Below are 18,393 nucleotides of genomic sequence, written 5' to 3'. Positions count from 1 at the left end.
TGGTAAGAAAATTGTGTGGCAAGCAACAACAAACACTTGCTTCGAGATTTCATTAGACTTTTAACATCATAAAAAGTAATGACAAGATCAGGTCTATAAAAGACAAAGAGTTATCATCATTCCATGAGATGGTTGAATACTATAGAAAGTTTGTAAAAGATTTTGCTGGTACAACATACAATATGAGGAAGTTGTTAAAAGAAAAAATAGAATTTCTGTGGGAGAGTGAATATTGAAATGAATTTGAGTGGGGAAAGGAAGAACCAAGTCATGCTCCTTCTTTGCAAGCTTATGATCCAATGTGTGATGCAAAGGTGGTCTGTGATGCAAGTGCAAATGGCTTAAGGTCCCATCTAATTCATACAAGAAATGGCCAAAAGAAACTCACTGTGTGTGTGTCACAAGCCTTGAACGAATCTTAATGTAATTATTCAGTTATAGAGAGAGTCTTTGGTAGTTTTCTGGGCAGTAAACAGATTCAAACTTTTTTCGTGGGGGATGAAATTTGCAGTTCAGACAGACCACAAACCTTTGGTAGAATATTTTGCACCAAAGGAACTTGATTGTATACACTCTTGCATTTGAAGGTGGGTTGTATGTCTACAGGAATACTGCTTCGCAGTGCAGTATATACCAGGAGCAGGAAATGGACTGTTTGCCAAGACTGGTTAAAGTGTGAGCTCCACCTTATGTGGAGGTGGAATACTCAGTAGAGGAAGATGTCAGTGTTTGCCAAGTTACCCAAGGGAGCTTTAAAGTGAATAAATGTTTTTAAGAATTACAGACCGATGAGGAACTAAAAGATGTAATTGATTTGATATCTGAAGAGAAACCAAGCAAGAGGTTGTTGAAAAAGTGTAGCAGAAGTTGGTGTAAGCTAGGACATGAACTTACAGTTGACAAAGGGTTTCTATTGCTAGGGACGAGATTAGTACCACCATGCAATTTGAATTAGAAAAAACAGCAACTGGCACATGTGGGCAATTTAGGAATAGTAAATACAAAAGAGAGATTTTGAAGATATTCCTGGTGGCCAGTGCTTGATCATGATGTTGCGTGTATGGCTAGGAAGTGTCGAGTGTGTGGCGTGTGACACAGGTTTGAGAACTACTAGTATCCCTGTGCTTTGAAAACAGTTTGAGAGAGAAAGTTACCTTTGCTATTTGTTCACATATAATAGATTACAATGCTGTTCCAGAGAGACAGAAAATTATCTGAAAATGTGTGGAGTAGAGCATAAAATATCAGCTTTGTATCACCCACAGACCAATGGTCCTACTAAGAGAGTGGTAAAAAAATTTAAAGGAGGGGATACAATTGGCCAGAGCAAATGGCCTTGATGGGAAAATTGATTTGTCTCGGAGGATAACTGGATATTGTATGTTTCCACAATCCACCACCGGAAAGTCTCTTTTCGAGCTGTTCAAAGACAGAGCTCCATTCAGAAAAGTGTGTCCAGGGTGGATGTTTTGGGTTAAAGGTTGCGTGAACAATGCACTGGGAGATTGGAGAGAATAATAAACATTTCACAAAAGAAAATTAAAGTTGAGCTGTGACAAACAAAAAAATGCAAGGAATTAGGTGGTCAAATTGGAAGATTTTGTAAAAATAAGAGCTACCAAAGGGTGTGCTGAGTGGTCCGAATTTATGAGTGAATTTGAGGTAGTCACATTTTTTTTAAATGCAGTGAACACACATGCTGGCAGGATCTGGAACAAAAACAGAGTAGCGGTTCTTCATCATGTTCCAGTGGAAAATGAGAAACTCAATACAGGCCATCAAAATGGTGGGCTGGCTCAGCCAGGGATGGTAGGAAACAAAAATGTCTATCGAGCAGAAGAGTGGGAGAATAATGAAGAAAACATCCTTTTTGAAGATTTTGATAATAAAATAGTCATGTTATTGTTACATGATGTACTTTAATATGGTTTATTATGTCTAATTTCTTTTCACTGTTTTTAAGGGTTTTTATTTGTGTTATCTTGCTGTTAGTTATCTGTTAAGGGAGGTAGCAATGTCGCATAAATAAAGTGACTTACTTATAGACTATGACGCTAAGTTTATTGCTCACAGAGTGCACTGTCCATGGAATGGGAACTAGAATGTGATGAGGTAATGGAATCAGAATGTGGGGAGCTGTGAGGGACAGGTAAAGAGCTGCTTGTGAGTGGTGGTTGATGTGTCTGGAAATAAATACAAGTCCCCTGTCATCTTTGTGGAGGAACAATGCAGTAACCAATCAAAAGACCTGGAAAGGAGTAGTACTTCATGGCAGGGGAAAACACAAGATTGACAAGCTGGGTCAAGAATGAGAAGTAGGAAAATGAGTGACGAGGAAAAGTCAACCAAAGATAAGCCACTTAGGAGAGGGGAGGCTCCAATGTTGTGGTTCTTGATGAGCCACAATATGTTTTGCAACAGAAAGCATATGTGGTTTCCTAGGATTTGAGATAAAAATGATAACATGATAAAATAATACAATCACAAAATGTGCTGCTAGATTCCATATAATTTGTATTTTTTGCCACATAATTTAGTCAACCCTGCTGTATAATTTGGTCCTCTTCTGCCACATAATTCACTGGCCCTGGTAGATACATCGTATCCTGACCTGTTATTCATCGTTTAGCGTGTCAGTCTCCAAGAGTAGCTCAAACTACACTTCCTTGTGATGTCATAGTATGGTATTCACTCAGAACTTGTGAAAAATAGCTGTGAAACAGCTCATTCATACTGTTGTGTATGTTTATGCTTTGCATTTCTGATACACTTTTACTGGTAAGAAAATTGTGCACCAAGCAACAACCAACACTTGATTCGAGATTTCATTAGACTTTTAACACCATAAAAAGTAATGACAAGATCAGGTCTGTAAAAGGCAAAGAGTTATCATCATTCCATGAGATGGTTGAATACTATAGACAGTTTGTAAAGGATTTTGCTGGTACAACATACAATATGAGGAAGTTGTTAAAAGAAAAAATAGAATTTCTGTGGGAGAGTGAATATTGAAAGGAATTTGAGTGGGGAAAGGAAGAACTAAGTCATGCTCCTTTGCAAGCTTATGATCCAATGTGTGATGCAAAGGTGGTCTGTGATGCAAGTGCAAATGGCTTAAGGTCCCATCTACTTCATACAAGAAATGGCCAAAAGAAACCTTACTGTGTGTGTGTCACCAGCCTTGAACAAACCTTAATGTAATTATTCAGTTATAGAGAGAGTCTTTGGTAGTTTTCTGGGCAGTAAACGGATTCAAACTTTTTTTGTGGGGGATGAAATTTGCAGTTCAGACAGACCACAAACCTTTGGTAGAATATTTTGCACGAAAGGAACTTGATTGTATACACTCTTGCATTTGAAGGTGGGTTGTATGTCTACAGGAATACTGCTTCACAGTGCAGTATATGCCAGGAGCTGGAAATGGACTGTTTGCCAAGACTGGTTAAAGTGTGAGCTCCACCTTATGTGGAGGTGGAAGACTCTGTAGAGGAAGATGTCAGTGTTTGCCAAATTACCCAAGGGCTCTTTAAAGAGAGTAAATGTTTTGAAGAATTAGAGACCGATGAGGAACTAAAAGATGTAATTGATTTGTTATCTGAAGAGAAACCAAGCAAGAGGTTGTTGAAAAAGTGCAGCAGAAGTTGCTGTAAGCTAGGACATGAACTTACAGTTGACAAAGGGTTTCTATTGCTAGGGACGAGATTAGTACCACCATGGAGTTTGAATTAGAAAAAACAGCAACTGGCACATGTGGGCAATTTAGGAATAGTAAATACAAAAGAGAGATTTTGAAGATATTCCTTGTGGCCAGTGATTGATCATGATGTTGCGTGTATGGCTAGGAAGTGTCGAGTGTTTGGCGTGTGACACAGGTTTGAGAAGTACTAGTATTCCTGTGCTTTGAAAACAGTTTGAGAGAGAAAGTTACCTTTGCTATTTGTTCACATATAATAGAGTACAATGCTGTTCCAGAGAGATAGAAAATTATTTGAAAATGTGTGGAGTAGAGCATAAAATATCAGCTTTGTATCACCCACAGACCAATGGTCCTACTAAGAGAGTGGTAAAAACATTGAAGGAGGGGATACAATTGGCCAGAGCAAATCGCCTTGATGGGAAAATTGATTTGTCTCGGAGGATAACTGGATATTGTATGTTTCCACAATCCACCACCGGAAAGTCTCTTTTCGAGCTGTTCAAAGACAGAGCTCCATTCAGAAAAGTGTGTCCAGGGTGGATGTTTTGGCGTAAAGGTTGCGTGAACAATGCACTGGGAGATTGGAGAGAATAATAAACATTTCACAAAAGAAAATTAAAGTTGAGCCATGACAAAAAAATAAATGCATGGAATTAGGTGGTCACATTGGAAGATTTTGTAAAACTAAGAGCTACCAAAGGGTGTACTGAGTTGTCCGAATTTATGAGTTAGTTTGAGGTAGTCACATTTTTTTTAAATGCAGTGAACACACATGCTGGCAGGATCTGGAACAAAAACAGAGTAGCGATTCTTCATCATGTTCCAGTGGAAAATAAGAAACTCAATACAGACCATCAAAATGGTGGGCTGGCTTAGCCAGGGATGGTAGGAAACAAAAATGTCTATCGAGCAGAAGAGTGTGAGAATAATGAAGAAAACATCCTTTTTGAAGATTTTGATAATAAAATAGTCATGTTATTGTTACAGGATGTACTTTCATATGGTTTATTATGTCTAATTTCTTTTCACTGTTTTTAAGGGTTTTTATTTGTGTTATCTTGCTGTTAGTTATCTGTTAAGGGAGGGAGCAATATTGCATAAATAAAGTGACTTACTTATAGACTATGACGCTAAGTTTATTGCTCACAGAGTGCACTGTCCATGGAATGGGAACTTAGAATGTGATGAGGTAATGGAATCAAAATGTGGGGAGCTGTGAGGGACAGGTAAAGAGCTGCTTGTGAGTGGTGGTTGAAATGTCTGGAAATAAATACAAGTCCCCTGTCATCTTTGTGGAGGAACAATGCAGTAACCAATCAAAAGACATGGAAAGGAGTAGTACTTCATGGCAGGGGAAAACAGAAGATTGACAAGCTGGGTCAAGAATGAGAAGTAGGAAAATGAGTGACAAGGAAAAGTCAACCAAAGATAAGCCACCAAAATGTGCTGCTTGATTCCATATAATTTGTATTTTTTGCCACATAATTTAGTCAACACTGCTGTATAATTTGGTCTTCTTCTGCCATATAATTCACTGGCCCTGGTAGATACATCGTATCCTGACCTGTTATTCATCGTTTAGCGTGTCAGTCTCCAAGAGAAGCTCAAACTACACTTCCTTGTGATGTCATAATATGGTATTCACTCAGAACTTGTGGAAAATAGCTGTGAAACAGCTCATTCATACTGTTGTGTATGTTTATGCTTTGCATTTCTGATACACTTTTACTGGTAAGAAAATTGTGCAGCAAGCAACAACAAACACTTGCTTCGAGATTTCATTAGACTTTTAACACCATAAAAAGTAATGACAAGATCAGGTCTATAAAAGGCAAAGAGTTATCATCATTCTATGAGATGGTTGAATACTATAGAAAGTTTGTAAGAGATTTTGCTGCTACACCATACAATATGAGGAAATTATTAAAATAAAAAAAAGATTTCTGTGGGAGAGTGAATATTGAAAGGAATTTGAGGGGGGAAAGGAAGAACTAAGTCATGCTCCTTCTTTGCAAGCTTATGATCCAATGTGTGATGCAAAGGTGGTCTGTGATGCAAGTGCAAATGGCTTAAGGTCCCATCTAATTTATACAAGAAATGGCCAAAAGAAACTCACTGTGGGTGTGTCACAAGCCTTGAACAAATCTTAATGTAATTATTCAGTTATAGAGAGAGTCTTTGGTAGTTTTCTGGGCAGTAAACAGATTCAAACTTTTTTGTGGGGGGTGAAATTTGCAGTTCAGACAGATCACAAACCTTTGGTAGAATATTTTGAACGAAAGGAACTTGATTGTATACACTCTTGCATTTGAAGGTGGGTTGTATGTCTACACGAATACTGTTTCACGGTGCAGTATATACCAGGAGCAGGAAATGGACTGTTTGCCAAGACTGGTTAAAGTGTGAGCTCCACCTTATGTGGAGGTGGAAGACTCAGTAGAGGAAGATGTCAGTGTTTGCCAAGTTACCCAAGGGAGCTTTAAAGAGAGTAAATGTTTTGAAGAATTAGAGACCGATGAGGAACTAACAGATGTAATTGATTTGATATCTGAAGAGAAACCAAGCAAGAGGTTGTTGAAAAAGTGTAGCAGAAGTTGGTGTAAGCTAGGACATGAACTTACAGTTGACAAAGGGTTTCTATTGCTAGGGACGAGATTAATACCACCATGGAGTTTGAATTAAAAAAAACAGCAACTGGCACATGTGGGCAATTTAGGAATAGTAAATACAAAAGAGAGATTTTGGAGATATTCCTGGTGGCCAGTGCTTGATCATGATGTTGTGTGTATGGCTAGGAAGTGTCGAGTGTGTGGCGTGTGACACAGGTTTGAGAACTACTAGTATCCCTGTGCTTTGAAAACAGTTTGAGAGAGAAAGTTACCTTTGCTACTTGTTCACATATAATAGAGTACAATGCTGTTCCAGAGAGACAGAAAATTATTTGAAAATGTGTGGAGTAGAGCATAAAATATCAGCTTTATATCACCCACAGACCAATGGTCCTACTAAGAGAGTGGTAAAAACATTGAAGGAGGGGATACAATTGGCCAAAGCAAATGGTCTTGATGGGAAAATTGATTTGTCTCGGAGGATAACTGGATATTGTATGTTTCCACAATCCACCACCGGAAAGTCTCTTTTCGAGCTGTTCAAAGACAGAGCTCCATTCAGAAAAGTGTGTCCAGGGTGGATGTTTTGGGGTACGGGTTGCGTGAACAATGCACTGGGAGATTGGAGAGAATAATAAACATTTCACAAAAGAAAATTAAAGTTGAGCTGTGACAAACAAAAAAATGCAAGGAATTAGGTGGTCAAATTGGAAGATTTTGTAAAAATAAGAGCTACCAAAGGGTGTGCTGAGTGGTCCGAATTCATGAGTGAGTTTGAGGTAGTCACATTTTTTTTAAAATGCAGTGAACACACATGCTGGCAGGATCTGGAACAAAAACAGAGTAGCGGTTCTTTATCGTGTTCCAGTGGAAAATGAGAAACTCAATACAGACCATCCAAATGGTGGGCTGGCTCAGCCAGGGATGGTAGGAAACAAAAATGTCTATCGAACAGAAGAGTGGGAGAGTCATGAAGAAAACATCCTTTTTGAAGATTTTGATTATAAAATAGTCATGTTATTGTTACATGATGTACTTTAATATGATTTATTATGTCTGATTTCTTTTCACTGTTTTTAAGGGTTTTTATTTGTGTTATCTTGCTGTTAGTTATCTGTTAAGGGAGGGAGCAATGTTGCATAAATAAAGTGACTTACTTATAGACTATGACGCTAAGTTTATTGCTCACAGAGTGCACTGTCCATGGAATGGGAACTAGAATGTGATGAGGTAATGGAATCAGAATGTGGGGAGCTGTGAGGGACAGGTAAAGAGCTGCTTGTGACTGGTGGTTGATATGTCTGGAAATAAATACAAGTCCCCTGTCATCTTTGTGGAGGAACAATGCAGTAACCAATCAAAAGACATGGAAAGGAGTAGTACTTCATGGCAGGGGAAAACAGAAGATTGACAAGCTGGGTCAAGAATGAGAAGTAGGAAAATGAGTGACGAGGAAAAGTCAACCAAAGATAAGCCACTTAGGAGAGGGGAGGCTCCAATGTTGTGGTTCTTGATGAGCCACAATATGTTTTGCAACAGAAAGCATATGTGGTTTCGTACGATTTGAGAGAAAAATGATAACATGATAAAATAATACAATCACAAAATGTGCTGCTTGATTTCATATAATTTGTATTTTTTGCCACATAATTTAGTCAACCCTGCTGTTGGTCCTCTTCTGCCACATAATTCACTGGCCCTGGTAGATACATCGTATCCTGACCTGTTATTTATCGTTTAGCGTGTCAGTCTCCAAGAGAAGCTCAAACTACACTTCCATGTGATGTCATAGTATGGTATTCACTCAGAACTTGTGGAAATAGCTGTGAAACACCTCATTCATCCTGTTGGGTATGTTTATGGTTTGCATTTCTGAAACACTTTTACTGGTAAGAAAATTGTGCGGCAAGCAACAACAAACACTTGCTTCGAGATTTCATTAGACTTTTAACACCATAAAAAGTAATGACAAGATCAGGTCTATAAAAGGCAAAGAGTTATCATCATTCCATGAGATAGTTGAATACTATAGAAAGTTTGTAAAACATTTTGCTGGTACAACATACAATATGAGGAAGTTGTTAAAAGAAAAAATAGAATTTCTGTGGGAGAGTGAATATTGAAAGGAATTTGAGTGGGGAAAGGAAGAACTAAGTCATGCTCCTTCTTTGCAAGCTTATGATCCAATGTGTGATGCAAAGGTGGTCTGTGATGCAAGTGCAAATGGCTTAAGGTCCCATCTAATTCATACAAGAAATGGCCAAAAGAAACTCACTGTGTGTGTGTCAGAAGCCTTGAACGAATCTTAATGTAATTATTCAGTTATAGAGAGAGTCTTTGGTAGTTTTCTGGGCAGTAAACAGATTCAAACTTTTTTTGTGGGGGATGAAATTTGCAGTTCAGACAGACCACAAACCTTTGGTAGAATATTTTGCACCAAAGGAACTTGATTTGAAGGCATTTGAAGGTGGGTTGTATGGTTACAGGAATACTGCTTCACAGTGCAGTATATACCAGGAGCAGGAAATGGACTGTTTGCCAAGACTGGTTAAAGTGTGAGCTCCACCTTATGTGGAGGTGGAAGACTCAGTAGAGGAAGATGTCAGTGTTTGCCCAGTTACCCAAGGTAGCTTTAAAGATAGTAAATGTTTTGAAGAATTAGAGACCGATGATGAACTAAAAGATGTAATTGATTTGATATCTGAAGAGAAACCAAGAAAGAGGTTGTTGAAAAAGTGTAGCAGAAGTTGGTGTAAGCTAGGACATGAACTTACAGTTTACAAAGGGTTTCTATTGCTAGGGACGAGATTAGTACCACCATGCAATTTGAATTAGAAAAAACAGCAACTGGCACATGTGGGCAATTTAGGAATAGTAAATACAAAAGAGAGATTTTGAAGATATTCCTGGTGGCCAGTGCTTGATCATGATGTTGCGTGTATGGCTAGGAAGTGTCGAGTCTGTGGCGTGTGACACAGGTTTGAGAACTACTAGTATCCCTGTGCTTTGAAAACAGTTTGAGAGAGAAAGTTACCTTTGCTATTTGTTCACATATAATAGAGTACAATGCTGTTCCAGAGAGACAGAAAATTATTTGAAAATGTGTGGAGTAGAGCATAAAATATCAGCTTTGTATCACCCACATACCAATGGTCCTACTAAGAGAGTGGTAAAAAATTAAAGGAGGGGATACAATTGGCCAGAGCAAATGGCCTTGATGGGAAAATTGATTTGTCTCGGAGGATAACTGGATATTGTATGTTTCCACAATCCACCACCGGAAAGTCTCTTTTCGAGCTGTTCAAAGACAGAGCTCCATTCAGAAAAGTGTGTCCAAGGTGGATGTTTTGGGGTAAAGGTTGCGTGAACAATGCACTGGGCGATTGGAGAGAATAATAAACATTTCACAAAAGAAAATTAAAGTTGAGCTGTGACAATAAAAAAAATGCGAGGAATTAGGTGGTCAAATTGGAAGATTTTGTAAAAATAAGAGCTACCACAGGGTGTGCTGAGTGGTCCAAATTTATAAGTGAGTTTGAGGTAGTCCCTTTTTTTTAAAATGCAGTGAACACATGCTGGCAGGATCTGCAACAAAAACAGATTAGCGGTTCTTCATCATGTTCCAGTGGAAAATGAGAAACTCAATACAGACCATCAAAATGGTGGGCTGGCTCAGCCAGGGATGGTAGGAAACAAAAATGTCTATCGAGCAGAAGAGTGGAAGAATAATGAAGAAAACATCCTTTTTGAAGATTTTGATAATAAAATAGTCATGTTATTGTTACATGATGTACTTTAATATGGTTTATTATGTCTAATTTCTTTTCACTGTTATTAAGGGTTTTTATTTGTGTTATCTTGCTGTTAGTTATCTGTTAAGGGAGGGAGCAATGTCGCATACATAAAGTGACTTACTTATAGACTATGATGCTAAGTTTATTGCTCACAGAGTGCACTGTCCATGGAATGGGAACTTAGAATGTGATGAGGTAATGGAATCAGAATGTGGGGAGCTGTGAGGGACAGGTAAAGAGCTGCTTGTGAGTGGTGGTTGATATGTCTGGAAATAAATACAAGTCCCCTGTCATCTTTGTGGAGGAACAATGCAGTAACCAATCAAAAGACATGGAAAGGAGTAGTACTTCATGGCAGGGGAAAACAGAAGATTGACAAACTGGGTCAAGAATGAGAAGTAGGAAAATGAGTGACGAGGAAAAGTCAACCAAAGATAAGCCACTTAGGAGAGGGGAGGCTTCAATGTTGTGGTTCTTGATGAGCCATAATATGTTTTGCAACAGAAAGCATATGTGGTTTCCTAGGATTTGAGATAAAAATGATAACATGATAAAATAATACAATCACAAGCTTGATACCACATAATTTGTGTTTTTTGCCACATAATTTAGTCAACCCTGCTGTATAATTTGGTCCTCTTCTGCCACATAATTCACTGGCCCTGGTATATACATCGTATCCTGACCTGTTATTCATCATTTAGCGTGTCAGTCTCCAAGAGTAGCTCAAATTACACTTCCTTGTGATGTCATTGTATGGTATTCACTCAGAACTTGTGGAAAATGTGCTGTGAAACAGCTCATTCATACTGTTGTGTATGTTTATGCTTTGCATTTCTGATACACTTTTACTGGTAAGAAAATTGTGCGGCAAGCAACAACAAACACTTGCTTCGAGATTTCATTAGACTTTTAACACCATAAAAAGTAATGACAAGATCAGGTCTATAAAAGACAAAGAGTTATCATCATTTCATGAGATGGTTGAATACTACAGAAAGTTTGTAAAAGATTTTGCTGGTACAACATACAATATGAGGGAGTTGTTAAAAGAAAAAATAGAATTTCTGTGGGAGAGTGAATATTGAAAGGAATTTGAGTGGGGAAAGGAAGAACTAAGTCATGCTCCTTCTTTGCAAGCTTATGATCCAATGTGTGATGCAAAGGTGGTCTGTGATGCAAGTGCAAATGGCTTAAGGTCCCATCTAATTCATACAAGAAATGGCCAAAATAAACTCACTGTGTGTGTGTCAGAAGCCTTGAACGAATCTTAATGTAATTATTCAGTTATAGAGAGAGTCTTTGGTAGTTTTCTGGGCAGTAAACAGATTCAAACTTTTTTTGTGGGGGATGAAATTTGCAGTTCAGACAGACCACAAACCTTTGGTAGAATATTTTGCACCAAAGGAACTTGATTTGAAGGCATTTGAAGGTGGGTTGTATGTTTACAGGAATACTGCTTCACAGTGCAGTATATACCAGGAGCAGGAAATGGACTGTTTGCCAAGACTGGTTAAAGTGTGAGCTCCACCTTATGTGGAGGTGGAAGACTCAGTAGAGGAAGATGTCAGTGTTTGCCCAGTTACCCAAGGTAGCTTTAAAGATAGTAAATGTTTTGAAGAATTAGAGACCGATGATGAACTAAAAGATGTAATTGATTTGATATCTGAAGAGAAACCAAGAAAGAGGTTGTTGAAAAAGTGTAGCAGAAGTTGGTGTAAGCTAGGACATGAACTTACAGTTTACAAAGGGTTTCTATTGCTAGGGACGAGATTAGTACCACCATGCAATTTGAATTAGAAAAAACAGCAACTGGCACATGTGGGCAATTTAGGAATAGTAAATACAAAAGAGAGATTTTGAAGATATTCCTGGTGGCCAGTGCTTGATCATGATGTTGCGTGTATGGCTAGGAAGTGTCGAGTCTGTGGCGTGTGACACAGGTTTGAGAACTACTAGTATCCCTGTGCTTTGAAAACAGTTTGAGAGAGAAAGTTACCTTTGCTATTTGTTCACATATAATAGAGTACAATGCTGTTCCAGAGAGACAGAAAATTATTTGAAAATGTGTGGAGTAGAGCATAAAATATCAGCTTTGTATCACCCACATACCAATGGTCCTACTAAGAGAGTGGTAAAAAATTAAAGGAGGGGATACAATTGGCCAGAGCAAATGGCCTTGATGGGAAAATTGATTTGTCTCGGAGGATAACTGGATATTGTATGTTTCCACAATCCACCACCGGAAAGTCTCTTTTCGAGCTGTTCAAAGACAGAGCTCCATTCAGAAAAGTGTGTCCAAGGTGGATGTTTTGGGGTAAAGGTTGCGTGAACAATGCACTGGGCGATTGGAGAGAATAATAAACATTTCACAAAAGAAAATTAAAGTTGAGCTGTGACAATAAAAAAAATGCGAGGAATTAGGTGGTCAAATTGGAAGATTTTGTAAAAATAAGAGCTACCACAGGGTGTGCTGAGTGGTCCAAATTTATAAGTGAGTTTGAGGTAGTCCCTTTTTTTTTAAAATGCAGTGAACACATGCTGGCAGGATCTGCAACAAAAACAGATTAGCGGTTCTTCATCATGTTCCAGTGGAAAATGAGAAACTCAATACAGACCATCAAAATGGTGGGCTGGCTCAGCCAGGGATGGTAGGAAACAAAAATGTCTATCGAGCAGAAGAGTGGAAGAATAATGAAGAAAACATCCTTTTTGAAGATTTTGATAATAAAATAGTCATGTTATTGTTACATGATGTACTTTAATATGGTTTATTATGTCTAATTTCTTTTCACTGTTATTAAGGGTTTTTATTTGTGTTATCTTGCTGTTAGTTATCTGTTAAGGGAGGGAGCAATGTCGCATACATAAAGTGACTTACTTATAGACTATGATGCTAAGTTTATTGCTCACAGAGTGCACTGTCCATGGAATGGGAACTTAGAATGTGATGAGGTAATGGAATCAGAATGTGGGGAGCTGTGAGGGACAGGTAAAGAGCTGCTTGTGAGTGGTGGTTGATATGTCTGGAAATAAATACAAGTCCCCTGTCATCTTTGTGGAGGAACAATGCAGTAACCAATCAAAAGACATGGAAAGGAGTAGTACTTCATGGCAGGGGAAAACAGAAGATTGACAAACTGGGTCAAGAATGAGAAGTAGGAAAATGAGTGACGAGGAAAAGTCAACCAAAGATAAGCCACTTAGGAGAGGGGAGGCTTCAATGTTGTGGTTCTTGATGAGCCATAATATGTTTTGCAACAGAAAGCATATGTGGTTTCCTAGGATTTGAGATAAAAATGATAACATGATAAAATAATACAATCACAAGCTTGATACCACATAATTTGTGTTTTTTGCCACATAATTTAGTCAACTCTGCTGTATAATTTGGTCCTCTTCTGCCACATAATTCACTGGCCCTGGTATATACATCGTATCCTGACCTGTTATTCATCATTTAGCGTGTCAGTCTCCAAGAGTAGCTCAAATTACACTTCCTTGTGATGTCATTGTATGGTATTCACTCAGAACTTGTGGAAAATGTGCTGTGAAACAGCTCATTCATACTGTTGTGTATGTTTATGCTTTGCATTTCTGATACACTTTTACTGGTAAGAAAATTGTGCGGCAAGCAACAACAAACACTTGCTTCGAGATTTCATTAGACTTTTAACACCATAAAAAGTAATGACAAGATCAGGTCTATAAAAGACAAAGAGTTATCATCATTTCATGAGATGGTTGAATACTACAGAAAGTTTGTAAAAGATTTTGCTGGTACAACATACAATATGAGGGAGTTGTTAAAAGAAAAAATAGAATTTCTGTGGGAGAGTGAATATTGAAAGGAATTTGAGTGGGGAAAGGAAGAACTAAGTCATGCTCCTTCTTTGCCAGCTTATGATCCAATGTGTGATGCAAAGGTGGTCTGTGATGCAAGTGCAAATGGCTTAAGGTCCCATATGATTCATACAAGAAATGGCCAAAAGAAACTCACTGTGTGTGTGTCAAAAGCCTTGAACGAATCTTAATGTAATTATTCAGTTATAGAGAGAGTCTTTGGTAGTTTTCTGGGCAGTAAACCGATTCAAACTTTTTTTGTGGGGGATGAAATTTGCAGTTCAGACAGACCACAAACCTTTGGTAGAATATTTTGAACGAAAGGAACTTGTTTGTATATACTCTTGCATTTGAAGGTGGGTTGTATGTCTACAGGAATACTCCTTCACAGTGCAGTATAGACCAGGAGCAGGAAATGATCTGTTTGCCAAGACTGGTAAAAGTGTGAGCTCCACCTTATGTAGAGGTGGAAGACTCAGTAGAGAAAGATGTCAGTGTTTGCCAAGTTACCCAAGGGAGCTTTAAAGAGAGTAAATGTTTTGAAGAATTAGAGACCGATGAGGAACTAACAGATGTAATTGATTTGATATCTGAAGAGAAACCAAGCAAGAGGTTGTTGAAAAAGTGTAGCAGAAGTTGGTGTAAGCTAGGACATGAACTTACAGTTGACAAAGGGTTTCTATTGCTAGGGACGAGATTAATACCACCATGGAGTTTGAATTAAAAAAAACAGCAACTGGCACATGTGGGCAATTTAGGAATAGTAAATACAAAAGAGAGATTTTGAAGATATTCCTGGTGGCCAGTGCTTGATCATGATGTTGCGTGTATGGCTAGGAAGTGTCGAGTGTGTGGCGTGTGACACAGGTTTGAGAACTACTAGTATCCCTGTGCTTTGAAAACAGTTTGAGAGAGAAAGTTACCTTTGCTATTCGTTCACATATAATAGAGTACAATGCTGTTCCAGAGAGACAGAAAATTATTTGAAAATGTGTGGAGTAGAGCATAAAATATCAGCTTTATATCACCCACAGACCAATGGTCCTACTAAGAGAGTGGTAAAAACATTGAAGGAGGGGATACAATTGGCCAAAGCAAATGGTCTTGATGGGAACATTGATTTGTCTCGGAGGATAACTGGATATTGTATGTTTCCACAATCCACCACCGGAAAGACTCTTTTCGAGCTGTTCAAAGACAGAGCTCCATTCAGAAAAGTGTGTCCAGGGTGGATGTTTTGGGGTACAGGTTGCGTGAACAATGCACTGGGAGATTGGAGAGAATAATAAACATTTCACAAAAGAAAATTAAAGTTGAGCTGTGACAAACAAAAAAATGCAAGGAATTAGGTGGTCAAATTGGAAGATTTTGTAAAAATAAGAGCTACCAAAGGGTGTGCTGAGTGGTCCGAATTTATGAGTGAGTTTGAGGTAGTCCCTTTTTTTTAAAATGCAGTGAACACATATGCTGGCAGGATCTGGAACAAAAACAGAGTAGCGGTTCTTCATCATGTTCCAGTGGAAAATGAGAAACTCAATACAGACCATCAAAATGGTGGGCTGGCTCAGCCAGGGATGGTAGGAAACAAAAATGTCTATCGAGCAGAAGAGTGGGAGAATAATGAAGAAAACATCCTTTTTGAAGATTTTGATAATAAAATAGTCATGTTATTGTTACATGATGTACTTTAATATGGTTTATTATGTCTAATTTCTTTTCACTGTTATTAAGGGTTTTTATTTGTGTTATCTTGCTGTTAGTTATCTGTTAAGGGAGGGAGCAATGTCGCATAAATAAAGTGACTTACTTATAGACTATGATGCTAAGTTTATTGCTCACAGAGTGCACTGTCCATGGAATGGGAACTTAGAATGTGATGAGGAAATTCATGTGTGTGGGGAGCTGTGAGGGACAGGTAAAGAGCTGCTTGTGAGTGGTGGTTGATATGTCTGGAAATAAATACAAGTCCCCTGTCATCTTTATGGAGGAACAATGCAGTAACCAATCAAAAGACATGTAAAGGAGTAGTACTTCATGGCAGGGGAAAACAGAAGATTGACAAACTGGGTCAAGAATGAGAAGTAGGAAAATGAGTGACGAGGAAAAGTCAACCAAAGATAAGCCACTTAGGAGAGGGGAGGCTCCAATGTTGTGGTTCTTTATGAGCCACAATATGTTTTGCAACAGAAAGCATATGTGGTTTCCTAGGATTTGAGATAAAAATGATAACATGATAAAATAATACATTCACAAAATGTGCTGCTAGATTCCATATAATTTGTATTTTTTGCCACATAATTTAGTCAACCCTGCTGTATAATTTGGTCCTCTTCTGCCACATAATTCACTGGCCCTGGTATATACATCGTATCCTGACCTGTTATTCATCGTTTAGCGTGTCAGTCTCCAAGAGTAGCTCAAACTACACTTCCTTGTGATGTCATTGTATGGTATTCACTCAGAACTTGTGGAAAATTTACTGTGAAACAGCTCATTCATACTGTTGTGTATGTTTATGCTTTGCATTTCTGATACACTTTTACTGGTAAGAAAATTGTGCGGCAAGCAACAACAAACACTTGCTTCGAGATTTCATTAGACTTTTAACACCATAAAAAGTAATGACAAGATCAGGTCTTTAAAAGACAAAGAGTTATCATCATTCCATGAGATGGTTGAATACTACAGAAAGTTTGTAAAAGATTTTGCTGGTACAACATACAATATGAGGGAGTTGTTAAAAGAAAAAATAGAATTTCTGTGGGAGAGTGAATATTGAAAGGAATTTGAGTGGGGAAAGGAAGAACTAAGTCATGCTCCTTCTTTGCCAGCTTATGATCCAATGTGTGATGCAAAGGTGGTCTGTGATGCAAGTGCAAATGGCTTAAGGTCCCATCTGATTCATACAAGAAATGGCCAAAAGAAACTCAGTGTGTGTGTGTCAAAAGCCTTGAACGAATCTTAATGTAATTATTCAGTTATAGAGAGAGTCTTTGGTAGTTTTCAGGGCAGTAAACCGATTCAAACTTTTTTTGTGGGGGATGAAATTTGAAGTTCAGACAGACCACACACCTTTGGTAGAATATTTTGCACGAAAGGAACTTGTTTGTATACACTCTTGCATTTGAAGGTGGGTTGTATGTCTACAGGAATACTGCTTCACAGTGCAGTATATACCAGGAGCAGGAAATGAACTGTTTGCCAAGACTGGTAAAAGTGTGAGCTCCACCTTATGTGGAGGTGGAAGACTCAGTAGAGGAAGATGTCAGTGTTTGCCAAGTTACCCAAGGGAGCTTTAAAGAGAGTAAATGTTTTGAAGAATTAGTGACCGATGAGGAACTAACAGATGTAATTGATTTGATATCTGAAGAGAAACCAAGCAAGAGGTTATTGAAAAAGTGTAGCAGAAGTTGGTGTAAGCTACGACATGAACTTACAGTTGACAAAGAGTTTCTATTGCTAGGGACGAGATTAATACCACCATGGAGTTTGAATTAAAAAAACCAGCAACTGGCACATGTGGGCAATTTAGGAATAGTAAATGCAAAAGAGAGATTTTGAAGATATTCCTGGTGGCCAGTGCTTGATCATGATGTTGCGTGTATGGCTAGGAAGTGTCGAGTGTGTGGCATGTGACACAGGTTTGAGAACTACTAGTATCCCTGTGCTTTGAAAACAGTTTGAGAGAAAAAAGTTACCTTTGCTATTTGTTCACATATAATAGAGTACAATGCTGTTCCAGAGAGACAGAAAATTATTTGAAAATGTGTGGAGTAGAGCATAAAATATCAGCTTTATATCACCCACAGACCAATGGTCCTACTAAGAGAGTGGTAAAAACATTGAAGGAGGGGATACAATTGGCCAAAGCAAATGGTCTTGATGGGAAAATTGATTTGTCTCGGAGGATAACTGGATATTGTATGTTTCCACAATTCACCACCTGAAAGTCTCTTTTCGAGCTGTTCAAAGACAGAGCTCCATTCAGAAAAGTGTGTCCAGGGTGGATGTTTTGGGGTACAGGTTGCGTGAACAATGCACTGGGAGATTGGAGAGAATAATAAACATTTCACAAAAGAAAATTAAAGTTGAGCTGTGACAAACAAAAAAATGCAATGAATTAGGTGGTCAAATTGGAATATTTTGTAAAAATAAGAGCTACCAAAGGGTGTGCTGAGTGGTCCGAATTTATGAGTGAGTTTGAGGTAGTCAACATTTTTTTAAAATGCAGTGAACACACATGCTGGCAGGATCTGGAACAAAAACAGAGTAGCGGTTCTTTATCGTGTTCCAGTGGAAAATGAGAAACTCAATACAGACCATCAAAATGGTGGGCTGGCTCAGCCAGGGATGGTAGGAAACAAAAATGTCTATCGAGCAGAAGAGTGGGAGAGTCATGAAGAAAACATCCTTTTTGAAGATTTTGATAATAAAATAGTCATGTTATTGT

This window comes from Triturus cristatus, chromosome 3_1 (assembly GCF_964204655.1).
Source record: "Triturus cristatus chromosome 3_1, aTriCri1.1, whole genome shotgun sequence".
Taxonomy (NCBI): Eukaryota; Metazoa; Chordata; class Amphibia; order Caudata; family Salamandridae; genus Triturus; species Triturus cristatus.
The sequence above is the reverse complement of the archived record's forward strand: the minus strand, read 5'-3'. Positions refer to the sequence as shown.